This window comes from Triticum aestivum, chromosome 6B (genome assembly GCF_018294505.1).
Source record: "Triticum aestivum cultivar Chinese Spring chromosome 6B, IWGSC CS RefSeq v2.1, whole genome shotgun sequence".
Lineage (NCBI taxonomy): Eukaryota > Viridiplantae > Streptophyta > Magnoliopsida > Poales > Poaceae > Triticum > Triticum aestivum.
Genome location: NC_057810.1, coordinates 249,255,972 through 249,266,128, shown reverse-complemented (window position 1 = coordinate 249,266,128; position 10,157 = coordinate 249,255,972).

The window sequence follows — 10,157 nt, the reverse complement described above, 5'->3', positions numbered from 1 at the left end:
AGAAAGGATCTCCGGCCGAGGTTGATAACACCACTGCTACTTACTTTATGCTACTCTACTCCCTCGTGTTGCTGCAAGATGGTGGGTTCGAGAAGATGCTAGTCTTCGATAGGACTAGGCCTTCTCTCTAATCTGGCATTTCTGCAGCCCAGTCCACATATTTAGCCTTCCTTTGATAATGTTGCATATGTAGTGTAGATCCTTGCTTGCGAGTACTTTGGATGAGTACTCACGGTTGCTTTGCTCCCCCTTTTCCCCCTTCTTTCTTCTTTCTGGTTGTTGCAACCAGATAGTGGAGTCCAGGAGCCAGATGCCACCTTTGACGACGGCTGCTACCCCGAGGGTGCCTACTACCACGTGACGGACGCCGACGACCAAGAGTAGTTAGGAGGCTCCCAGGCAGGAGGCCTTGCCTTTTCGATCGTTGTTGTTTTGTGCTAGCCTTCTTAAGGCAAACTTGTTTAACTCATGTCTGTTCTCAGATATTGTTGCTTCCGCTGACTCGTTTGTTTTCAAGCTGATGTATTCGAGCCCTCGAGGCCCCTGGCTTGTAATATAAAGCTTGTATTATTTTAATTTGTGTCTAGAGTTGTGTTGTGATATCTTCCCGTGAGTCCTTGATCTTGATCGTACACATTTGCGTGTATGATTAGTGTACGATTGAATCGAGGGCGTCACAAGTTGGTATCAGAGCCGACTGCCTGTAGGTAGCCCCCTTTCCAACTCCTTGGCCGAAGTTGAGTCTAGTCACTGAAAACTTTTACTAACATTGGCTGTGTGGCTTACGGGCCCACGTCGCTATTGGGTGGTATTAGCATCTTTTACTCCTCGTCTATACTCTGGGACTCTGAACTCTCTTCTACTCGGGTTAAATGAATTTACTAACATTAGGATCCCGTGACCACATTCACCCCGGAGTTGGATGAAGCCATAGTTATTCCTTAGAATAGCTTTTTGAGTAGTGCACACCCTGTTGTGTTGACTACGGAGTGGAATCCATCGTACCTCCTTCATTATGCATGTTTTCATCATGAATGATCCTTATCTTTGCAAATGCTCAATGCTGAACTACCCCTGTTACATGTTAGCAGGATGGTTAGACCCGCTGGTCGTGGCTGTGGTGCCAACGACCCACCACCGCCTGAATTCTTTACTGGAATGAGGCAACAGTTTGAGTTAACTCGCCAGTTCATGGAAGGAATGATGGCTCAGTTTCCTCGTCCGAACATGAATCAACATCCAACCCGAGTAACTCTGCAGGACTTCATGCGCCTCAACCCATCTATCTACCGCAGCTCAACTCAACCCCTTGATGCTGATGACTGGCTCCGCGACATCACATATGAAATGGAGTCTGCTAGTGTTGCCCCTGCCAGCTATGTCACCTTCGCATCTTTCTTTCTGAAGGGTCCTGCTGCTCAATGGTGGGACAGCCACAGGCGTACCCTACCTGCTGGAACGGTCATTACTTGGCCGGATTTCCAAGCTGCCTTCCGTGCCCGTTTCATTCCTCAGGGAACCATGGACAGGAAGAAGCGAGAGTTCCGCAACCTCACCCAAGGCAACAAGACTGTAGATGCTTATCAACGGGAATTTCTGGACTTGTCACGTTATGCTGAAGAAGACATTGCAACTGATGCTCGTAAGCAAGAGAAGTTTCGTGATGGACTTCACCCTGATATTAAGCTAGCATTACTCGTTCATGACTTTGCCGACTTCGCCACCTTGGTGAACAAGGCTATTCAGGTTGAGACTGGTCTTCAGGAACACCAGGGATCCCTCAGGCGTAGCCGTGATGCTGGCCCATCTTCGGGCCCGTCAGCGCAGAAGCGTCGGATATGGATTCCCCACAACATGTATCGTCCAACTGCACCTACGCCAAGACAGTCCTATGCTGCACCTCGTCTGCCTCCTCCACCAGAGAGGCAGCCTCTTCGAGTTATACCATCCCAAGCTCCTGCTCCCGATCCCAATGATGGTCTGTGCTTCAGATGTGGCCGCCCCGGCCACCTTGCTAAAGAGTGCACTCAGAAAAAGAGCCAGCTGGCCCTACCTTCAAATGGCCGTAACAATCAGCCCTATAACAACAATGCCAGACCTTATGGTCGTGGGCATGCTAATCATGTTGATCTGAATGAAGCTCAAGACCAGCCTGCCACTGTGATGGGTACTCTTCTCGTTAATTCAGTACCAGCTGCTGTTTTATTCGATACAGGAGCATCGCATTCTTTCGTATCAGAAGATTTTGCATTCATGCATGGCATTAAATACGAAGAGATGCACACTCCACTAGTGGTAAAAACCCCTGCGGGCCAATGCCAAACCTCCATGATTAGCCACAACGTTTCAGTTGAAATCGAAGGGTTGGAATTCTTTGCATCCCCCATTATTCTGAAGTCTTCCAATATTGACCTAATTCTGGGAATGGATTGGTTGAAAGCACATACGGCTTCTATCGTTTGTGCCTCTAAAACCGTCCATCTTCTACACCCTTCAGATGAGATAGTAAGCTACAATGCTCGTCTGGTTCGAAACGCTGAAGCACGACTTTATGTGCTGAATGCGTTGAACGCGGCACCTCTTGAGGGAATTGAAAAGATTCCAGTCGTCCGCGACTTCCAAGACGTATTTCCAGAAGAACTTCCAGGAATACCCCCTGCCCGGGCTGTCGAGTTCGTCATCGACTTGATACCAGGCACCGTTCCTATTGCAAAACGACCCTACAAGATGCCACCTCATGAACTCCTTGAGCTTAAGGAGGAAATCGACAAATCTCTTCACAAGGGTTTCATTCGTCCAAGTTCCTCTGCTTGGGGAGCACCTTCTCTCTTCGTCAAGAAGAAGGACGGTACGAACCGTTTGGTCCAAGACTATCGTCCTATCAACCAAGCTACAATTCAAAACAAATATCCCCTTCCTCGGATCAATGATCTGTATGATCAACTGGCTGGTTCATCGATATTCTCTAAACTCGACTTGAGGTTGGGTTACCACCAGATCCGTGTTCGTGAAGAGGATATTCCAAAGACCGCATTTGTGACTCGTTATGGTTCTTACGAGTACACCGTCATGTCATTCGGTTTAACCAATGCTCCAGCTACATTCTCTCGTCTGATGAACTATATATTCATGGATTACCTCGACAAGTTCGTCGTAGTCTATTTGGATGATATCCTGGTATATTCGAAGAATAAAGAAGAACATGCTGAACATCTTCGTCTTGTTCTGGAGAAGCTTCGAGAGCATCAACTTTATGCCAAGTATTCCAAGTGTGAATTCTGGTTACCCGAAGTCACCTACCTTGGTCATGTTATCTCCAAGGATGGTATTGCCGTCAACCCAGAGCGCGTTCAGGCTATTCTTGACTGGACCCCTCCAAAGACTGTCAAGCAAGTCAGAAGCTTTCTCGGACTGGCCAGCTATTGTCGCCGCTTTGTCGAGAACTTCTCCAAGATCGCCAAGCCACTGACTAATCTGCTTCACAAAGGCGTTAAGTTCGATTGGACAGACAAATGTCAGGAAAGTTTCCAGGCACTCAAGGATAAACTGACTTCTGCCCCAGTGCTTGCTCCCCCTGATTCTCGCAAGGACTTTGTCATCTATTGTGACGCTTCACGTCAAGGATTAGGCTGTGTTCTAATGCAAGAGCGCAGGGTGATTGCCTATGCCTCCCGTCAAGTGCGTCCTCACGAAGAAAACTACCCGGTTCATGACCTTGAGCTTGCAGCGGTTATCTTTGCATTGAAGCTATGGCGACAATACCTTCTCGGTAATCGTTGTGAGATCTTCACTGATCATCAGAGTCTGAAGTACCTGTTTACTCAGCCAGATCTGAACCTCCGTCAGCAGCGATGGATGGAAGCTATTGCTGACTACAACTACGGTATATCTTATACACCTGGCAAGGCTAATGTAATGGCCGATGCCCTAAGCCGAAAGTCTTATTGCAATAATCACCAGGTCTACAAAGCTCAACCCCGCCTTTGTGAAGAGCTATGCAAGCTGAACCTTCAACTAGTTCCACAGGGTTCTCTGAATAACCTTGTTTTGGAACCAACTCTTCTGAAAGCAATCAAGTCTGCTCAAGCCAAAGATGCTCATGTTGATCTGATGAAAAAGGATCTTGCCTTAGAGAAATCCAGAGATTTCTCACTTGGTGAAGATGGAACCTTATACTTCAGAGATCGCATTGCCGTACCCCGGTTCGAGCTTATGACAGAGAAGGTGATGAAAGAAGCGCATGACACCCCTCTCTCTATTCATCCGGGAAGTACCAAGATGTATCTTGACATCCGTCAGAAGTACTGGTGGTCTAAGATGAAGCAAGACATTGCTCGATATATTGAAGAATGTGACGTTTGTCGTCGCGTCAAAGCAGAACATCAAAAACCGGCTGGACTTCTACAACCGCTTCCGATTCCTGAATGGAAGTGGGATAAGATCCAAATGGACTTCGTCACTGGCCTTCCCAAGTCTCAGAAAGGTAACGATGCTATCTTTGTCGTCATCGACCAATTCTCGAAGGTTGCTCACTTTCTGCCAGTCAAGGAGACTATCACTGCTAGTCAATTGGCAACCTTGTATATCTCCCGAATTGTGTCACTCCACGGCATTCCAAAGGAGATCAGTTCAGACCGCGGCAGTATTTTCACTTCTAAGTTCTGGGATAGTTTCCAAGAGGCAATGGGAACTCGTATTACCTGGAGCACTGCTTATCATCCCCAATCCCAAGGCCAAGTCGAGCGAGTCAATCAAATTCTTGAAGACATGCTTCGAGCTTGTGTTATTTCTTTCGGCAAGAAGTGGGAAGAATGTCTCCCTTATGCGGAGTTCTCTTATAACAACAGCTATCAAGCCAGCTTGAAGATGGCACCCTTTGAAGTGCTCTATGGACGTAAGTGCCGAACCCCTCTGAATTGGTCAGAAACTGGGGAACGGGCACTCATTGGTCCGGACATTATTCAACAAGCTGAAGAGCAGGTTCGCATTGTCCGGGATAATCTCAAGGCGGCCCAATCCCGCCAGAAGAGCAACTATGACCGGAAACACTGGGGTTCAACTTACCAACCTGGTGAACAAGCTTATCTGCGTGTCACTCCTTTGAGAGGCACTCATCGGTTCGGAGTCAAGGGAAAGTTAGCTCCTCGCTACATTGGTCCCTTCCGTATTCTCGCCCGTCGTGGACTGGTGGCTTATCAATTGGAGTTGCCACCTCAGTTCTCTCACGTCCATGACGTCTTCCATGTGTCGCAACTTCGTCGATGCTTCAAGGATCCGGAACGTGAAGTGGATCCGGAATTGATTGAAATTCAAGATGATCTCACATACAAGGAGCATCCGATCTGCATTCTTGAAGAAGCTGAACGTCGAACCCGCCAGAAGGTTACTAAGTTCCTCAAGGTGCAATGGTCGAATCATGCTAAAGAGGAAGCCACTTGGGAACGCGAAGATAACCTCCGGGCTGAATACCCCGATCTTTTCCCTTCTACCTCTTAATTCTCGGGACGAGAATTTCTTTTAGAGGAGGAGAGTTGTAACACCCTGGTGTAATGATGCTACAGTAACCCCTGGGGTTAAGTTAATCTTTTTGCTAAACATGTGCCTGATCATTATTGTCTCATGTTCTTTCACATTCCAGTTGAATTCAAATTCAAATTTTGTCTGAAATTCAATATGCTCAGACATGAAAACAAAAATGTTCATCATGTGCAGAATATTCCACAACTAATATTGGTGGTGAACCAACATTTTTGCAAAAAGGTTTGAGTGGCCTAAGCTACTTCAAACAGTGGCCTAAGAAATAAATTAAATGCCTTTTTAATTTATGAAAATGGCAAACTATTTCTAAAGCCTCACAATCTTTTTTGGCAGTGCCTAATAATTCTTTGAGATTATTTTGTCCAATGGCATAATTTTTTGCAAAGTCTTTATTGGCTAAAAGAAAAAGAAAAGAAAATGCAAAAGCTGTTTACAAAAAAAAGGAAAGGAAACCCCCCCCCCTGAACTGGGCCGACTGGCCAGCTGGCCACCGTGCCCTCCTATGGGCCTCGGCCCACCTCAACCCCACCGGCCCAGTCGCCCCCCAGGTCGGCCCACCCGTCGCCCCTTATCCCCCCACCCGACAGAAACCCTAACCACTATCCCCACTTCCCCCCACGAACCCCACTCTCTCCCTCGTTCCCCCCCACTCGCCGGGATCTGGATCGGGGAGGACCCCATCCCGCGCTGCCTCACGCCCCTGACGCCGGCGCCACCTCGTCCCGACGTCGCCCCGCCGCCTCGTCCTCATCACTGCGCCGTCCTCGACCTCCTCCTCAACCGCGGCTCCTCCGAGCCTCACCGACGTTCCCCTGCAACGGGGGTGAGCCGTCGTCCGTCCTCCTCTTCCCCTCTGCCTCGATGCGTCCACCACACCCGCGCCTCACCCCGCCATGGCCACGCGCCGGCCGCGCCCGTGTAGCGCCGGCCACGCACGACGCGAGTGCCCGCGAACCGCGGCCCTTCTCGGCGCCCTCACGGCGCCACGCGCGCCCCGCGAACCCCGGCTGCCCCTGCGCCATAGCCGCCCCGCCCCGCTCCTCACCATGCGGCTCCGGCTGCGCCGCCCTGGCCAGCCACCTCGCCGTGCGGCTCCGGCCCGCAACCGTGGCCGTCGCCCCTGGTGGTCATGGGCACGGGCGCCCACGCCCGCCTCGTTAACCCGTGCCCAATAAGCCGCCCTGGGCCACTGACGTAGGGGCCCCACACCCCTAAAACGAAAATTAAAAAAAAGGAAATGTAATTAATAAAAGTATTAATTAGTTAATTAATTAATTAGTAAATTATTTAAGTTATTTAATCCCGTTTAAATTAATCTAATTAATTAGTTAATTTAGTTAAACCATAATTAATTAGCTAAACCCTAATTAAACTAAACAGTGTATGACATGCGGGGCCCACACATAGTTGACCCAGTCAACAGCACAGTTGACTGCTGATGTCAGCATGATGTCATGCTGACGTCATCTTTTACTATTCTGGATAATGTTGAAATAAATAATTAAATTCCAGAATTTATAACAACTTTAAAAATTCATAGAAAATAAACCGTATCTCGGATAAAAATGTTTTCTATATGAAAGTTGCTCAGAAAAATCCAACGAATCCGAATACGCGGTCCGTTCATCTGTCACATGCCCCTAGCATGCTGAACATGGAACTTTCCCCCTCCGGTCATCTGTCTGACACAGGTCCGGAACAGGGAACACCTTCCCGGTTGATTTCCCCCTTCCCCTATAACGTCTAGGACCGCGTTAGAACACGCTTAGTGCTACGTATCGTCATGTCATGCTTAGTGTTACCTCTGTTTGCTATGTATTTACTGTTTCTTCCCCCTCTTCTCTCCGGTAGACCCCGAGGCCGCTGATGCCCCGGTGATCGACTACGTCGTCGACAACGACCCCCTCCTTGCCAGAGCAACCAGGCAAGCCCCCCCTTTGATCATCCTGATATCGCCCATTCCATTCTCTCATGCTTGCATTAGATTTTGCTACTGTTATTGTTTGCTCCTATTCTGATGCATAGCCTACTTTTGTACCTGTTATTGCACCTTACCTGCTTATCCTAAACTGCTTAGTATAGGCTGGTTAGTGATCCATCAGTGACCCCCACCTTGTCCTTGTTGCCCCTGCTTCATCATTGAAGACCCGATCAACGGGATTGAAGACCAGGCCCCGGCACCACACATCACTTTCCCCTTAGTTGCTCGACACTGCTGGGTTACTATCAAGTGCCGAGGGTGAGACCTCTATAGCACTTCTAATGTTAACCTGTAGTGTAGCTATTCGGTCGTGGTCATCGAGGGTGATTTCCTCCTTAACCACTTCCGATACGGCTCTGTCTTGCAACCCCTCAAGTGTGAACCTCGAGGGTGATTCCTCTATGTTCACCCTGATGATTACATTGAGTGGAACCCACCGGGGGTGATTCCTTGGGTTTTCCTCTTGATGTTTGGACACACGGATACTTGGACTTTACAGCTGTTACTTGGAAAGTGATGTGGAGACGGGTTGACCTGGAAGGTGCCCGTGAGATAATTACGAGGCGTGGCCGGGCATTCTTAGCCCTTGCCGCAAGTCCTCGAGACGGGGCAACGGGGTCACCTCTTTCGTGAGTCTCTGTTTGTTACCGCGCGTTCCTAATCCACTACGATTTGGATATTTGATCCGAGGGGCCTCTGGCCTGATAGCACTAACCATCACGTGGGCATAGTATGGGCGTTCTGTATCGTATGCATCAGCCGAAGCTTAATAGACGTCAGCGACGGAGCGGCGCACGCCGGGTTGGACTGGTAAGCTCCTGCCTTTTTAGGGAGGTAGCTAGGTCTGCTCACCGGCCGCGTTCGCAACGTGCAGGAGTTCCCGGGGCGATGGCCCATGACCCCTGGGGGCATAGGTTTAGTCCGGCGTGCTTGACCTCTCTATTTAAGCCTAGGTCGGGTTGCGGCGTATTGTTTGGCCGAGGCCGGGCATGACCCTGGAAAGTGTGTCCGGCCGGAGTCAATCGAGCGTGGTGGGTAAGTTGGTGCACCCCTGCAGGGAAGAACTAATCTATGCATAGCCTGTCCTACGGTAACGGACACTTGGAGTTGTATCCCGATCGATACAACTAGAACTGGATACTTGTGATGAGAACTGGATGGTGATGAGGTTTTGATTGTGATGATAACTGGATAGTATGGCTCTGGGATTTCTTTCTCGCAGGGAGTCGAGAAAGGATCTCCGGCCGAGGTTGATAACACCACTGCTACTTACTTTATGCTACTCTACTCCCTCCTGTTGCTGCAAGATGGTGGGTTCGAGAAGATGCTAGTCTTCGATAGGACTAGGCCTTCTCTCTAATTTGGCATTTCTGCAGCCCAGTCCACATATTTAGCCTTCCTTTGATAATGTTGCATATGTAGTGTAGATCCTTGCTTGCGAGTACTTTGGATGAGTACTCACGGTTGCTTTGCTCCCCCTTTTCCCCCTTCTTTCTTCTTTCTGGTTGTTGCAACTAGATAGTGGAGTCCAGGAGCCAGATGCCACCTTTGACGACGGCTGCTACCCCGAGGGTGCCTACTACCACGTGACGGACGCTGACGACCAAGAGTAGTTAGGAGGCTCCCAGGCAGGAGGCCTTGCCTTTTCGATCATTGTTGTTTTGTGCTAGCCTTCTTAAGGCAAACTTGTTTAACTCATGTCTGTTCTCAGATATTGTTGCTTCCGCTGACTCGTTTGTTTTCAAGCTGATGTATTCGAGCCCTCGAGGCCCCTGACTTGTAATATAAAGCTTGTATTATTTTAATTTGTGTCTAGAGTTGTGTTGTGATATCTTCCCGTGAGTCCTTGATCTTGATCGTACACATTTGCGTGTATGATTAGTGTACGATTGAATCGAGGGCGTCACAACGCTGTACAACTTTGACTGGGCAAAATCTTTACTTGCATCTCAATGGACTTACATCATTGAAGGTTCTGTCAGTAATCAAACTCTGCCATTTGTAATTCCTGAAAAGTGTCAAAGTGAGCAGATTCTTTGTTGTGAGAATTTAGTTGAGGAGACAGAAGTTTCTTCTAATGTTGCTTCTACTCCCCAGGCTCTGCAAAGGAGCAGCACCCCTCCTGTGCCACCTGCCAGCACCTCTCTTGCTCACACACAAAGGAAGAGGAAGGATAAAGCTCCTATGGTGGAAACTGAGGTAAGAAGGAGCTTCAGACTGAAAGCCTTAAACAATGGTTTCAGGAGGAAGTCATGCTCAGATAAAAATTGCTTCCCCTGTTCTACTGATCCTCCTACCATTACCACTAAGATAGTAAAGAACCTGACTGTTTCCTTTTGCAAGGCTGCTGCAAAGGACTGTTCTGAGGAGATGCTGCACCAGCCCAAGAAGAAGAAGGAGGCTAAGGCTGCTGCTAAAGGAGCCCCCAAGAAGGCTGTTTTCAAGCCTTAAGCTTGCTTTCTGAAGAACATCATGTTAACATCAAGAAGTTTTAGATCTAGGGATGTGTTGCACTTTTGGAATGGACTTTTAATGCTACTTATGAGATACTATGATTTTGTAATGACTCTGAATTCTGAAATGAGAGACAATTGCTTTCTTATTTATCTTTGTGCTGCTTGGGCCGGGTGTATTGTGG